The sequence below is a fragment of the Neofelis nebulosa genome, chromosome 7 (genome assembly GCF_028018385.1).
Source record: "Neofelis nebulosa isolate mNeoNeb1 chromosome 7, mNeoNeb1.pri, whole genome shotgun sequence".
Taxonomy (NCBI): Eukaryota; Metazoa; Chordata; class Mammalia; order Carnivora; family Felidae; genus Neofelis; species Neofelis nebulosa.
The window spans coordinates 145484925-145500683 of record NC_080788.1 but is presented as its reverse complement, the minus strand read 5'-3'; the positions used below and the strand labels follow the sequence as shown (position 1 = coordinate 145500683).

At 57.5% G+C, this 15759-nt stretch overlaps 2 long non-coding RNA genes across 6 annotated transcripts; one reads left to right on the top strand and one right to left on the bottom strand.

Annotated features, from left to right (window-relative positions):
• Positions 1-3155: 3155 nt before the first annotated feature.
• LOC131517771 (uncharacterized) lies at positions 3156-13015 on the bottom strand. 5 transcript variants are annotated; one of them, XR_009264825.1, is made up of 4 exons: positions 11067-13015; positions 9209-10836; positions 8822-8919; positions 3156-3919 (listed from the first exon to the last, which is right to left on the bottom strand). It is a non-coding gene; the product is annotated as an uncharacterized LOC131517771 (long non-coding RNA). The 5 variants fall into 5 exon arrangements; XR_009264826.1 differs by having other exon boundaries at positions 11110-13015; XR_009264828.1 differs by having other exon boundaries at positions 9209-9287; positions 9825-13010.
• Positions 13016-13174: 159 nt separating this feature from the next.
• LOC131517770 (uncharacterized) lies at positions 13175-15314 on the top strand. The gene is made up of 2 exons (XR_009264823.1): positions 13175-13439; positions 13552-15314. It is a non-coding gene; the product is annotated as an uncharacterized LOC131517770 (long non-coding RNA).
• The last annotated feature ends 445 nt before the right edge of the window (positions 15315-15759 follow it).

Here is a 15759-nt window from a genome sequence, read left to right as displayed (position 1 = left end):
GGTGCCTGGCAGGGTGACAGCGCGGCCTGAGGGGCTGGGTCGCTCCCCGGAAGGCGGGCAGCAGGGGCTCGGGACTGAGGACCGCCAGCAGGGCGCCGGGCAAACGGGTTGGACCGGCCGAGGAGGGGGCACAGCCCCTGGGTGTGGCAAGCTTGAGGAGCTCCCGACTCGCCGCCTCGGGGCTGGTGACCTGGGAGGCCACATCCGGGGCGTCAGCCTGGGCGGGGTCTGGGGCGGTGCCGGCCCCCGCTGGGCGGGCAGGGGGCGTGGCCACAGCCGGGCCCCGGGCCCCACCCCCCCACCCCCCACCCAGCCGTCCCAAAAGGAAACCTTGGCCCCCTCCGTCAGCCTTTGTCCCCACGCCCCCTCAACAACTGTCCCGTCCCCTCTGCCTTTCCACAGCCGCGCTGCTCCCCAGAGATGCCCCCCGTCCCCGCGGCAGCCTCTCTTGGGGGTCTCCCTCATCCTCACTCTGCCCTCTCCTCCCCTGCTTCCCCACCGCCCCAGTGAGGCAGAGGCCACCGTGGCCACGTTGGCCACCCTTAGCCACCCTTGCACAGAGCCCTCTGTCTGCAGCCACTGTTCCTGGAGGTGAGCTCCCCTCCCCATGATTCTTCAGTCCCCTCCCCATGCCAGGCGAAGGGCACCCAGAGTGCCGGTTCTGACCCCTCTGCTTCCTGAACTTCAGCCCCAAACCTCCACTGCGGTGGGGTCGGGGGGTGGGGGGGCTTGTTGCCCACGTCTTGCGGCTCCTCTGGCACACCGTGCCCAACCCAGATGCCCAGCCCCGCCTCCTCCTTGGGCTCAAACCATGTGGATTTGAATCCCAGCCAGCTCCAGCTCTTACTGGCTGTGGGATTTGAGAATAACCTACTTTCCCTCGACGTGCCCCATAAAGTGGGGATAATAGCAGTGCCCACCTCCTAGGGTGGCATTGAGTCAACGGACAGTTCTTGGAACGGTGCCTGGCACAGCGTCAGCGTTCAGCCACCAGTGTGTTTGATTCTAAGGAGAAGACCCCTTCCTTCCCCGGCTCAATCCCGGCGTCCCTGGGAGGTGGCGGTAGGCAGGCTCCAAGGAGGCCCTCCGCCGCCCCTGCCATCCCACCTCCGGTATTCACACCCTGGTGTGATCCGTGCCCTTTGAGTGTGGCTGGGAAGTGATATCTGTGGCTGCTGGACAGAAAACAGCTGCAGTGATGGAACTGTCACTTCTAAGACTAGGTTATAAAAAGACAGGCATCTGTGGGGGGGGGGGGCTCCCTGTCCCTCTCGCTCTGGTTCTGGGGAGAGCCAGCCATGCCCTGAGCAGCCCTACGGAGAGGACCTGAGGCCACCAGCAGCCAGGTGGGTGAGCTTGGAGGCATATCTGAGCTTCAGGAGCCTTCTGGAATGTTCCGTGTTTCCCTGAGTCTACAATCGTCTCGTCTATACCAAACTCAACAGCAATTTTTCAAATGGATTTACTTTTAACAAACATTTCCAAAACATCAACTTGGTGTTCATGGACACAGTGACCATCTGGCACTCGTATTTTGGCAGTTTGTGTACTAGTCAATTAAAGGACCCCCATTAATATGTTTGATGATATAAAGAGGTTGGGGAACAAGCAATGGGTAGAGCAGAAGCCAGCAGGCATGGGGGGGGGGGGGTTCCTGGCTTGGAGTGGGGTGGAGGAGAGGCTTAAAGGTTCCAGGAGCTCCTTGAAAGTGTACCCACTTTGGGGTGCCTGGGTGGCTCAGTCTGTTGAGCCTCTGACTCTTGATCTCAGCTCAGGTCATGATCTCAGGGTTTGTAGGTTTGAGCGCCCCGCCCCCCCTCCCCCCCCTCCCCCCTTCCCCTCCTCTCCCCCCCCCCCCCCCCCCGTCAGGCTGCGGCTGGCAGCGCAGAGCCTGCTTGAGATTCTCTCCCTCCCTCTCTCTGTCCCTCCCCTGCTCCCTCTGTCTCTTCAAATAAATAAACCTAAGAAAGAAAGAAAAGAAGGAAGAAAAGGAAGGAAGGAAGGGAAAGAGAGAGAGAGAAAGAAAGAAAGAAAGAAAGAAAGAAAGAAGAAAGAAAGAAAGAAAAGAGTATCCGTTTCATTGGCACGGATGGGTACGTCTGGGTTTTGGAAAGGGTCAGTAGCACCTGTCGGATATTTTCCCACGTGCTTTACAGATTGCATGGAGTGGCCCTTGATCAGTGATCCGATAAGTACCACTGGGTTAAGAAAGCTTCTGCTGCATTGTCAGTGTTTAATTACCTACAGGTGCTATGGTCTTTCCAGTTTCGGGGGCCTTTAGTGGCTACATGTGGAGAATATCCCTGCCAACCCCACCCCACCCCTTTTGCCTCCTCTCCCATCAGTCACCAAGTCTCCTCGGCTGTGCCTCCTAGATGTCTCCTGGGTCCTTTCCCCACCCCCCCCCAGGAGCTCTGTGCCTCCCAGCTCTGCTCCTGCGGGAAGGCCAGCCCAAAGCGGACTGTCCCTACCCCCTGGGCAGCCGGAGAGTGTCTCCTGCTCCCCCTCTTCATGCACCCCTGCCCCCCACTTCTCACCAAAAAGCCCCCTCCTGCCCTTTGAACTCCCACCTTCCCACCTCACCTGGGTCCCCCCCACCTCCGGGTTCCTTTCCAAGCCAGGCCCTCGCTTGCCACCTGCTCCCTACCAGTCAGACCGCTCGCTCGTCCTCTGCGTCCTCTTGTCCTAGTTGTAGAAAGGGGACAGCAATGGCTGTCCTTGCCCTGCCCTGGATTGTTGGCAGGATCGGAGAAGAGAGATGAAAGGACTGTGTGATGAACTCATCATCTTTGTTATTATTTATTATCGTTGTTGTTATAACCACTTAGAAACAGGATGCTCAGGACCACAGAATGGCTATTAAGAGAGGCCAGAAATGGGCAAAAATTCACCTGGCCCTTCTCCAGAGTGGTAGGGAGGGGTGCAGAGGCCTGGGGTTCAAGGCCCTGCCGGTCAGCTTCCGGTGGGAGGAGGCTGCCGGGCCAGCTCTCCTTCCTCAGACACAATAGACACAGTGCCTAAGGCCACCATACTTTTAGAGGCCCGTGAAATGCTTCCATTTTGTTTAAAATCAGGAAGAAATGGAAATTTTAGGGTGAAGAAAACGTTTTATTCATCTTTATACCAATGCGATCATAAAATAAAACTTTCATACATTAAGAAAAACTTTTTTTAATGTTTATTTATTCTTGAGAGAGACACAGCGTGAGCAGGGGAGGGGAGGAAGAGAGACACAGAATCTGAAGCAGGCTCCAGGCTCAGAGCCTGATGCGAGGCTCACGAACTCACGAACTCACGAACAGTGAGATCATGACCTGAGCTGAAGTCGGACGCTTAACCGACTGAGCCACCCAGGCGCCCCTCATACATTTTTTAAGGTTTGTTTATTTTGAGAGAGAAAGAGAGAAAGAGCGAGCCTGTGGGCACGTGAACACAGAACGGGGGAGAGGCAGAGAGAGAGAGAGAGAGAGAGAGAGAGAGAGAGAGAATCCCAAGCAGGCTCCACGGTATCAGTGCAGAGCCTGACACTGGGCTGGATCTCATGGCTATGAGATCATGATCTGAGCTGAAATCAAGAGTTGGATGCTTAGCCGACTGAGCCACCTAGATGCCCCAGAACTTTTGTATTTTTAATGGAGGAAGGAGCCCAGAAAGGTAAAATGCCTTGGGCACATGAAAGTCAAATGCATCCCGGGGCCTGGGTCCTTGGTCCTGGGTCCCAGACAAGGTTTTCATGTTGTGAGCCTCAGTTTGCTCACCGCCAGAGTGGGTGTGATTATACAAGCCATGTGAGAATCGGTGAGCTGATGAAGGCTGGGTGCTGGGCTCGGGGTTCCTCCATCCATTGTCTGGTGGGGTCTCTGTTGTTCTGCACTTGAGACAGCATAAGAGAGGCAGGCAAGGTCCAGGCCTCGTGCAGCTTAAAGGGGGCAAAAGGAAAGTAGGGTGAGAAGCAGCCGATACAAGGAAACGTTTGAAGAAGACTGGCTGAAGACACCCTTTTCTCCCTTTCCCGCTGGGGAAACAGAAGTTGGGGAGCTCCGGCGCCCCCAGTGGGGCAAGCCGCCCAGGAAGGAGCAGAGCGGGGCCAGGGAGAGGAGCCTCCCCAAATCCTATCAGCAGCCCCGCGGCCTGGGGCTGAGCGCTTTCCCTGCATCTCTGTGATGTGGGGGCAGGTAACTCACCTGCCTTGGGTGGGGTGGGGGTGGAGCTGGCGCCCAGGGAGGGAAGGTGGTGGGTGAGGGGCTCCATGCGAGGACTGCCCTCCAGGCTGGGACGCGGCCCCTCCCTCTCAGGGCACGTGTGGCTCCACCCGGAAGATGCTCGGAGGAATTTCAGACACCCTGATGAAAGGGGCGTGGGGATATTAGGAGCAGGCTTCCAGGTATCCTGGTGTGTGTGTGTGTGTGTGTGTGTGTGTGTGTGTGTGTGACAGATTTTTCACCTAGGGGAACATCTCCAGCTCACGCCCTCCCCTCCTCACCCCCCCACGCCCCAGACAGATGCACAAATACGCCCTAGCAGTTGTCACCCAAGACGCCCCACCGACATGCGGGCATACACTTAGGCCCCGCCCGGTGACACGCGAACACGACCCGTGGACAGACGCATGGCCGGTGGAACGAATGCTCCAACCCTCTCGTTTTTGGCCTCCTCCATTCTGAATTCGGACACCGCCCGCCTGAGCGCTGCAGCCACCTCCAGCCCCCAGTCCCTCCTCAGTGCAGCCTGGGAGTGTGCAGGGGACAGGACCTCCCGGGGCAGCCCTGCACCCCTCTGGGCCCTAGCGCCCTTCCTAGTCTGTGGGGAGAGTCATGGTATGGATGGGGGCGGGGGGGCGGGGCGAGAGGTGGACCGAGGGGGCATTAGGAGGGTGCACCGGCGACCTCGGAGGAGGAGGGGACCCGGCCAACCACCGCTGCGCGCTCCCTTCACGCTAATGGTTGAAAAGAAGGTGGCGGGGAGACCTTGCTGAAGTACAGCCTCCAAAGTGTGTCTGGAAACTCCTTCAGGCCCTCAGATGCCAGGGGTGCAGAGTGGGGGCGAGGGGGGGACGGCTGAATGCCTCTGGGCCTCAGTTTCTCCCAGGAAGACAGGCCAGAGGAGCTTTGAGGACGAGGGTGGGGTCAGGCGTGTGCTTCCCTGCCTGGCCCCTGGGCTGCGGGGCGTTCTTGGCAGGAGCCGTGGCTCTGGAGGAGGAGCCAGATGGGGGAGGGAAGCAGCCAGCTTGGGGGAAGGAGGAGAACCGGCTTGTCCTCCCGACGCAGGGAGGCCGGACCCACAAGGAGCCTGGTCATCACTGATGAAAGAGGAATGGGGTGGTCTCAGGTCTCGGGTGGTGGCCTACCCCTCTCTGGCCTCCGTGGCCCCTCCTGGGACAGATGGGGGGCCATCTCTCAAAGGCCTGGGCCTGTCTCCACCACAGTAAAAGGAGGGGCTTCTGATCCCACCCACCGGCTAGGGGGCACTTGGGTCCACTGGACTCCAGAGGCCGCCCCTCCAGCCACTACTCTCACCTCCTCCCCAGGTCGCTAGAGGGGTTGCCAAGACCCTGGACCCGGCAAGGCCCGGCGGAAGGGAGCACCTTCCCAAGGAATCTTGGGTTTCCTTCCCTGGGACCTCCCAGTCTCCAGCCCTGGGTGGGTCCTGCCATCTGCTGAACCCCAACCTGGAGTCTCCTCTCATTGCCTCGTGACGTCACCAGGAGGGAGGGACATCCCCATCTACGGATGAGGAAATGGAGCCCCACAAAGCTTCCCCACCCAGCCGTCTCAGAACAGGATTGGTAGACTCCTCGGGGATACCCGGCCCCGGGGCCCAGTGAATCACCTGCCCCAGGCGGAGGCAGGCAGGGTCCTTGGCGGCCCAGGACCCAGGCCTCTGGGGCTGCCCTGGGTCCGGTTTGCTCACTGCTCCAGCCCCCTCATGCTCAGTGGCTGCTGAGGCCGATGGAAGGAGACATCCCCACCCCCACCCCTCTGGGCTGTGTGAGAAGCTGGGCCGGGAACCCTGTACACACCTCTGCTGGGGCACCCGGGGCACCGGCACATGCCCAGCCTCCAGATAGCCACGGTCATGGGCAATAGCACACGCCCAGGGCCCGTGCCGGGCCAGAGCTGGTGCTGCACCCCAGATGTCTCTGTAGGCCCTGGGAGGAGCTTCCTTGACTAGAGCGTTGTGATATCCTACCTGATCCCGGACCCCACAGAGCCTCGATGAGCCCCAAACTGGGGCTGAGGCCCGTCCCAGAGGAGGGGATCTGAGCCCCCAGGGACGGGCCTCACTAGGCTGGCCTCCTGGCATAGTCCCACCCTGGGGCCTGGGGGTCTACACGACATAAGATTGGGGAACTGAGGAAGCCCCAGCATTTTACAAGTCCCCAAGGCTCAGTCTCCAGACTGTGTTGAGGACCAGCTGACACCAGCCTGGTGTGTGTGGCCTGCCCAGGCCCTCCTTCCCCGCAGAGGCCAGGTGGCCTCGGGAGTGTGGAGGAGAGAATTTGGCTGGAGCCAAGAAATTCAAAGGGGTGGGGCTGGAGGCTGGCATTTAAACATCTGGAACCTTCTGCAAAATCGAGGTCCACTGGTGCGCCGGGCTTTGGGAACTCGCCCTCCCACCCCCAGTGGCGGAAGGCTGGGCAGGCAACGCAGGCCACGGGAAGGCTGCGGCTGGACCCGAGGGCAGGTCCTGCCCATGGCCTGTTTCTTCATGGGTGTCCTGAGGGCTGCACATTGGCCCAGATGGCCCAAGGTCGCCCTGGACCCCATCTGACCTCCTGGGCCAGTCCCTCCCCACAGCCCATTCTTCCGGGCCATGACTCCTTCTGTCCACCCCACCAGCCAGGTCCTGCACACCACCCCACCTCCACGTATTCACACGTCCTGCCTTCGTTGGGGCTCTGCCTCCCCACCCCGCCCCCCACCCCCATCCGTCCTTCAGATTTCCTCCCACATTACGGCCTGGTATTCATAGCAGCCAGAGCTATGGGTCCTGACCGCCTGTCACCTGCCATCTCCCCCGCTGAAGCGGGCGCCCCCCGAGGGCCAGGCGGGCCCTAGAAGCTCCCCTCTGGGAGCTGAGGACGTGGCACGAGGGGCTGCCCAGCGAGTGCTTGTGGAAAGCAGGAAAATCTGAACGGACAGAAACACACAAATCAACAGATGTCACTCACAGCCTCACAAGAATCCCAGTTATCCCCGGTTTACCGATGAAGTGAGCTCAGAGAGGATGAGTGACTTGTCCAAAGCTGCACAGCCTGGAAATGGCAGAACTGATTTGAAGCCGGGTCGATGGGCCTTGAGGCCTGGGCCTCCCTCCGTGGACCCCCTGGGGCCCTGACAAGTTGCAGGTGGAGACACTGTGGCCCTCACAGCCAGCCTGACACATAGAGGAGCAGAGAGACGCCGGGTCCTGCCCTGGGAGGAGGGCGGCCGGGCTGCTTCCTCTCCCGCCTGAGGGAGGAAGTTGCCCTCATCAGGAACCCATGGAGAGAGGGGTTCAGATACCAAGAGAGCAGACTGGGCCTGGGCCTGGGCGCGCTGAGACCGTGGAGGCCCCTGAGCGTCTTGGTCCGGGGCCGGCTGGGGGCAGGAGTGGACGGTGGCCCCAGGCCTGGCAGCCCCAAGAGGAAGACTGTGTTGGCTTCCCGATGCTCGTGCCCCAAGCAGCGCCCTGAGGCGTTCCAGTGTTTACTCCGGCCCTGGAGGCTCTCCACAGCAGTTGAGGCTTCAGGGATCAGAGGGACCCCAGAAGCCTGGGGCCAGCCCCGCCCCCCTCAGAGCTTGGGCTCGGTACCATGGGGAGGGTGGGGGGGATGCCAGAGGGCAGGAAGGCCGGCGGGGCCTTCTAAACAAGCCTCACCACCCCACCCTCTGCCGTCTCTGCCTCGCCAGGAGAAGCCAAGGCTGTCTGTCCTGTGGCCCGTGCCCTCAGCCATAAAGCAAGAATCCCTCGTATTTCCTGTCATTGTCACTGATCATACTCAGTGCCGATCACACTGATCGCCTTCACTAAGCACTTACTTCGGCTGCTCTGAGGCCTGTTATAAAGCCTCTCGCTTCACCTCACAACTCCTGGTTTTGCAGATAAGGAATATGAGGCCCAGAGAGGTTATGCGACTCGTTGGTGGTCACACAGCTGGTAGGTGTGAGACTCGGGATTTGAGCGAAGGTTGTCTGACCCAGAATCCTGCGCTTCACCACTAAGGACACATGTCTTTTGTATGAAACAGCTTGAGCCCCCATCTCGAAATAGAGTGTCCTCCTTGCACCCTGGCTCAGTCCTCCAGTAAAAGCAGGCCCCCCATGGGGGCTTCCTCAGGCCGGGAGAAAGACGGGGAAATCCGCTCTGTCACAGGCACACACTTCCCTGCTGCCTGGCTGCTGGGGCCACTTCACAGAGGTGGGGGCCAAGGGGACAGGAAGGGAGCGGGGTGGGGACCTCATGTGCTGACTGCCTGTATATGCCCTTTGCTTCCAGACACATTCCCCCGCGCCCAGCCCCAGGCCTGGATCACAGCAGGGAAAAGAAAGCCATAGGAGCTTCGAGGAAAAGCAACATGCTATCCTCTCCTCCCTGTCCCTGTCCCTCTCCACCAGGCCTCCATGTCCCTTCCCCATAGAATCCACCCCCGGTTTGGGTGCCCTATCCTTGCCACCTCTGTGGCCTTTGTGTCTGTCGCCTCGCCTGCCTCTTGTCTCAAAAGGACCTGGGCCACCCCCTGCAGGCCCCTGTCACCTTGTCCTCCTCCCAGCCCGCCCACCCTGTCTTGGGGACTGCTTCTCTCCTTTGTCTGTTAGATTCCAGGCACATTCCAGCTCACCTTGTGGACACTTCCAGGCTGTGACAGTCAGCTTGCAGGTGGAAAATCAATCATCACGTCGAACGCTCGTGGCGATCTGTAAACCCGGGAACCAGCAACTTTAAAACAGGATCATCTTCTGTCCTTGGTTTTAGCCTCCCTGGGCTCCCTGCTGCAAGGTCACAAAATGTCCAGGCACGGAGGGGCCTTGGAGACAGCCTTCCTGTACCCCCATGGGAGACACCACCCTATACACCCCCAGACAGGAGCTCAGAGAGGTGAAGGGACTTGCCCAAGGGCACACAGCTCGTTGGTGGTTGTAGCAGAGACTGCTCACTGTCCTCCGGGTTCCTGTCCCCACCCCACCACCTCCAGTGGTCCAAGGGATTAGAACCCCTGCTACGTCACCTGGGCATTTGCTGCTTGGAATCAAGATACTTCCCAGTCTCCATTATACTTAGGTGTGACCATGTGACTAAATTTTGGCCTGGATGTAAAAATAGTGTTTGGCATTAGGAAAGGTTCTTAAAGGGCAAGACACACCCTACTCCCCTTTCTCCTTCTGCTGCCTGTAATGCAGATCTAATGGCAGGAGCGTTAGCAGCCATTTTGGACCATGAGGTGATGAGGTTGGAAATGAAGACTGCACGGCAGAGCCACAGTATACAAGGAGCTCAGGGTCCTGGCACTGTGACACTGCTTGCCGCACGAGCCCCGGCCACCTGTAAACGTCTTGAGAGTGCAAGAAAATGAAACTTTCATCTTGTCTAAGCCACTGTTGTTTGGGGTTTTCTTCCGGGTCTGTTTGATTTAGTCCAATGCTCTTCTCTCTCAAGGGGCCTTCTGTAAGGAGGCCCAAAGAGGAACGATGAGGTCTTGGTGCAGTGCAGCCCTGGGGGTCATGACTGGACACCTCACGGGGGGGGGGGGCCTCAAATGGTTTTTAGTAGCTTAATCGCTCATCAGGGGAAGTCTTACTGAGGAGCCCAACAATAGCCCTCCTTAGAGAAGAAGGGAGTCCCACCTGCTCAGCCTCCCCTGTGGGTCCTAGAGCCCCTGAGCACACAGAGCATCTGCCAGGGCTATGCTCTCAGAAGCACCTTCCTGTCCCCCTCACCCTGGGGTGGCCGGGTCCTCGTGTGTCAGATGGACAGACTGATGGAAGGGTGCAGGGACTCAGCCTGGGAGGCACAAAGGACCACTACCTCCAGGGGCTGGGGCGGTGCCTCGGTCATCCCTGGGGCGCCCCAGGCTCCAGCGCCTCAGGGAGTTGCGGCACCCCTCTTTAGGCCCTCTCCCTGCCGGGGCAAGTGAGAAAAGCAGCAGGCGTTCTCTCTCCCAGACACTGCCTGGTGATGGCTGGGTGGCCGGGATCAGGGTCAAGTCCAGAGAAGCAGGAGGCGCCGGGGCCACAGGGCACCCCCCCTTAATGCAGGCTGGCTGCGTCTGAGGACCCAGAGGGGGTCTCACGGAACCAAACAAGAGGGTACTTGGGTTCTCGCAGGAGTGACATCAAATTCGGGCCAGCAGGAGGTGAGAGTGGAGTTTCTTGCAGACACAGAGTGCAGGGACAGACCGTGTCTGGGAGACTCGGAAAGGAGAGAGAGTCTTTGCTTGGACTCTGGGGTTTTTACTGAGGACTGTGGTCCCGTGCACACGTCTTCTCAGGCATCCAGGAACAAAGGTGAGTGTTTAGAGGTCCTCTGTAAGGCACTAATGCCCCGGAGCCAGGGGTCTTGGTGGCTCAGTGGTCTTGGGAATGATGCCCAACCTGGTCACTCCTTAGATGTTATCTCTTGTGCTGGAAAATTCCAAAGAAATCATTAACTCCTTGACCTTTATAAGGAAGACATATATTATCTGTCCTAAAAGGCATGTGTAAGGCAGGGTGTGGGTCCCAGCCAGAATAGAGGCAGCAAAGGGCGCCTGGGTGGCTCAGTCGGTTAAGCATCTGACTCTTATCTCAGTGTAAGTCTTGATCTCAGGGTTGTGAATCCAAGCCGCGCGTTGGGCTCTGCAGTGGGCGTGAAGTATACCTAAAAAACGGAGGCACAAAAAAGCAGTCTTTTCGGGGGTCTCTTCACTTTTCCTGTGTCACACTACCTCCCCCCTTTTCGTTCTGTGCATATGGGCCCCTGGCCTCTCTGGGCTTCAGCTCTGCCTTCTGCCACCTGGGCACACGGCTCCCTGCCCTGCCTGCCCCCTCCCACCCTGCTGTGACTCAGATAACAAATGAGCGGGACCTTGGGGCGTTCATATTGCCAACCTGGGGGGCTTGGGAGGCAGCCACAAAGGACACCCGTGCCGACCTGTTCCAGCGGACTTATCCTTTCATTTGGTGAGTCGTCGTGAAGCAACGTCACAAGATGGGGTGGTACTTTCTCCCCAAAGTGGCAGATGGAACATAACCTTCTCGAACTTTTCCACCAATGTTTCCTTAATTGTGGGGGCCAGTGAACTCAGAAGATGGGACGGATGCCAGCCCGAAGTCCCTGGGTTTACTGAAGAATCCATACGGGTGTTGTGCTCTGCCCCTTTACTATGGGGATGAGGTAATGAAGTCGAGTAATGAAGAAGTAAGATTTTATCCATTGGCTTGCTTCCCCACCTCCCACCCCAGATGTCTGAGTAAACCTAATGCTCTGGGGGCTGATCCGCGTCTGTCTTGGGGCTCCTCTCCACACACTCACTCACCCACTCCTAGTTGAGAAACACAGTTGTAGGAGAGTGTGAGTTCTGTGGTCAGAGCGACTGGTTTCCGGTCCTGGCTCTGAGGTTATCAGCTGTGTGACCCTGAGCATGTCACTTAACCTCTCTGAGCCTCCTTTTCCTTTCTGCTTTCACTCTCTAGTGAGGCCACAGTGGGGATGGGGTAGGGCCAGTAGTCGGGATGCTGTGTCCTTCCCTGGGACAGAGCAGACCCCCAAGAACCTTAAAGAGGATCTGTTGGAGGGCTTTGCACTGCACAGGGGCACCGCGTCTGTCCGAAGCCGTCTCGGGCAGACTTGGGAATCTGGAAAAGCAGCGTCACTGTGGCTACAGTGAACAGCCCCTGCCCTCTACTCCCTGCCTCCCGGAAGAGGAGCCTCTGGGAGGCCACTAGGAGGGTGTACTGCCCGGCTGTGAGGCTTCTCTCCAGGAGGCCATGGAACATTCAGGTCCTCTCCCCACTTCCTGTGGCCCTGAATTCCAAGCCCGTAAGGCCCCGCAGGACAGTTTGCCCGGCCACTCGAGTCTTGAGCTTTCCCACTGGCCACTGTGATGTCTCTTTGCAGGTAAGTGAAGTGCCCAGATTTCACTCACTGGTCTCAAGGCCCAGCTGCATGAGGCCATTCTGGCCAGGTCCACGCAAGCCCGCCCAGGAGACAAATACTTCTGGTTGGAAGGTGCAGGGGCCTTCCAGGTAGTCTTGGTGTGTAGATCCCCGTGCAGGATGAGCTCTTGGGCGCATGGAGGCATTTCGGTTTTGTTTTTTTTGTTTTTTGAAATCGTGGTAAAATGCACAAACATAAAATTTACCATTCAGCCATTTTTAGGTGCACAGTTCTGTGGTATTCATTACATTCACACTGTCGTGCAACCACCTCCAACACTTTTTCATTCTCCCAAACCGAAAGTCCGTCTTCATTAAATAGGAACTCGGCTGTCCCCCTCCCCCCAGCCCTCCTCCCCCATCCCATTCTACTTTGTGTCTCTGAATTTGACGATCTCCTATGAGTGAATGACACAGTACTTGTCCTTCTGTGACTGGCCGGTTCCACTCAGCATCCTGTCCTCGAGGCCCTTGCTGTAGCAGGTGTCAGCGTTTCCTTCCTTGTTAAGACTGAGTGATGTTCCACTGTATGGATAGACCACGTTTTGTTTGCTGATGGACCCCTGGGTTTTCCACCTTCTGCCAGGAACGTGAGTGTGCGGATGAGGGCCACGATCTTGATGGCGGCGACTTCAGGTTACACGGACTGGAGCAAACAGCGCGTGCACCACACGTCACGAGCGTCTGTGCTCAGTGCGCAGCGGAAGTGATACGGGCGACACCGGTCCAGGTGGACGGTGGACGTTGGACGGCCGTTTGGGTTTGAGAAAGTCTGAACCGGGTCAGGCGGACGCCTGCGCCAAGCCTCCCTCCCAGCCTCTCCCCCTCCCAGGCTCGGGAGCCTCATCCTGGCTCGCCCTCCTCCGAGTCCCCAGCCAGGGCTGCCGGAAGCCAGCCCACGCAAGGCCCAGTGTGGCATCTGATTGGCTCCGTTCTCACCAGGCCATTCCTGATTGGTCTCTGCTCAGCCTATGGATGGGCTCAGCTTGGTCAGGTGCCCATACCTGGTCCAATCAGCGTTGGGGAGGCCAGACCTTCCCTGGGCGGGGGCTGTAGCTCTCCCTGGAGTTCAACCCGTGTCCTGGGGCTTGTCCAGGTGGAACCTGGGCACCTGCTGCTTTAACAACCTACGCTAGTGTTGTGTTAGGGGCTGCCGGGAGGGGCCTGGAGGCTGAAGGTCAAGGTCTGAGCCGACTGACCTTTGAACCCCAAGCTTGAGTCTAACCAACGGGCGTCGGTGTGGCGGCGGAGCAGTCCTGTCCCTGGGCCGAGCCCCACAGGCGTCCCGTCCAACAAGGCACCTGAGTCTTGGCGCTCGCGGAGTTGGTTGGTGTGGGATGGGAGTGGGGGTGTGTTTTGGGGGGGATCCCAGGAGCTCCCCAGGCTCTGCTCTTCTGCTGGGCAGCCTGTGCCCTCCTGCCAGCGCCTCTTTTCTCAGGGAGCCCCGACAGTGAGGACTACAGCTCCTGTGCTTTTTTTGACCTCTGGTCAAAAGAGGGGTGTCCTCTTGGGGGTCTAGGACTCTCTGCACCGACTCTTCGGTGAGTGTCTGCGAACAGGGGCCTGTGTTTGCTTCCAGGCTCAAGTCAGTGCGACCCGGTCCCCACACCGGGCGGGGGAGGAGGGAGAGGGGGCGGGGCCTGGGGAGGCAGTTCCCGCCCCACCCCCAGGCACACCGTCTGCCTGCCTCTCCCAGCGGGATCTTCCCTCCCCCGAAGTGTGTGCCAGGGGGCTGAGCCCCCCACCCCAGAAGAGGAGCGGCCCCTAATTGTGCATGACTAATTGCCCTCTTCACCTGTGCAGCTGGGCCGGCCCCCTCCCCTGGGCCCTGAGCTTGTTGGTGGAAGGAAAACGGATTTCCCCAGTTCGGCAGACTTGGGGGGGTAGTGAACCTACTGTGGTTTGGAGCATTTATCATTCACAACAGGCCTCATTCCCTCAAGGAGGGTTTGCGGTAAACAACTCAGAAGACACCCCTCCTACTCAGCCGGGGCTCCTGACCTAAGGGAAGCGGCTACACTGTGCCCCAGGGTTTGGGGCAGAAACCTGGAAAGGCTCAGGTCGCCTGCCCCCAGCACCAGCAGGCGCTCAGGGGAGCCACAGGCCACTCCCTAGGCCCAGCCAGCCCTCCATCCTTTTTCTAAGAACTATATTGGTGTATAATTCACACACCATGAAATCCCCCCAGGTGTAAGGTCACATCTCAGTGCTTTTCAGTAAGTTTATGGACTTGGGCTCCCCCCATCTCCCCAGCACAATCCAGGTGTAGACCATTTCCATCAGCCGCACAAGACTCCTTGTGCCTCTTTGAGGTCAGTCCCTGCTCCCATCTCCAGCCCCAGGCAACCACCCGTCTGTTCTCCTTGCCTGTAGATTTGCCTTCCGTACACTTCCTGTCAATGGAAACTTACAACATGTAGTCTTTTGTGTTTGGTTTCTTGCTTCTTAAAAAACTTGATTTTACGGTCATAAGAACACCCCCTTAACACAATTTTCCGTGTAAGATGCATTATTGCGGACTGTAGGTGCGTTTGGTTTCTTTTCCTTCCCATCATGTTCCTGAGGTTTCTCTACGTGGCACGGATCAGTTGCTCGTTCCTTTTTATTGCTGACTAATTTTTCATTGTGTGGACGGGCCACAGTTTATTGATCTGTTCAATGTGAACGTGTGTTTCCAATTTTTTTTTTTTTTTTTTTTTTTTTTGCTCTTAAGACTACTGCTGCTATGAATGTGTACAGATCTGTGTGTGGGCCTGTTTTCATTTCTCTTGGGCGGATACGGAGCAGTAGGACTGCCATGTCTTACAGTAGTAAGTGTGAGAAACTCCCTTCCAGCGTGGCCACACCATTTACAGTCCCACCTACGGTGTGTGAGCGGCCCATTCGCCACCTCCCCGCCACTGATTGGGTGTGGTCAGTCTTTTTATTGTTGGACTCACTAATAGGTGCGTGGTGGTGTTTCATTGTGGCTTTAACTTGCATTTCCTAAAGACTGGAGCCTCTTTTCCTGTTGGCCTGTTGGTCTTCTGTGTATCTTCCTTGGTGACGTGTCTTTTCAAATCTTTTCCCCTTTTAAAAAATTGGGTCATGGGGGCGCCTGGCTGGCTCAGTCAGTAGAGCGTGTGGTTCTTGATCTTGGCGTCATGAGTTCGAGCCCCCATTGGGTGTAGAGATTAAAAATAAAATATTGGTGTTCTTGGATGGCTCAGTTGGTTGAGCATTCAACTCTTGATCACGGCCCGGGTCATGATCTCACAGTTTGTGAGTTCGAGCCCCAAGTTGGGGTCTGCACTGAGAGCATGGCACCCGCTTGGGATTTTCTCTCTCTCTCTGCCCCTCCCCTCTCTCTCTAAGTGAATAAACATTTAAACAAATAAACAAGATCTTAAAAAAAAAAAAGGGTCTTGTGTCTTATTAAGTTCCAAGAATTCTTGATATATTCTGGATAAATGGATGATTTGCAACTGTTCTATTCAGTTTGTGGTATCATCAGTGGTATCTTTTGAAGTGCAAATGTTTCAATTTTTATAAAGTCCCATTTGTCAATTTTTTTTCTTTTATAGAAAAATATCTAAGACCTCTTTGCCTACCACCAAAGTCATGGAGATGGTCTCCCAAATTCCTGACTTTCCCTTAGTTTCCCTCT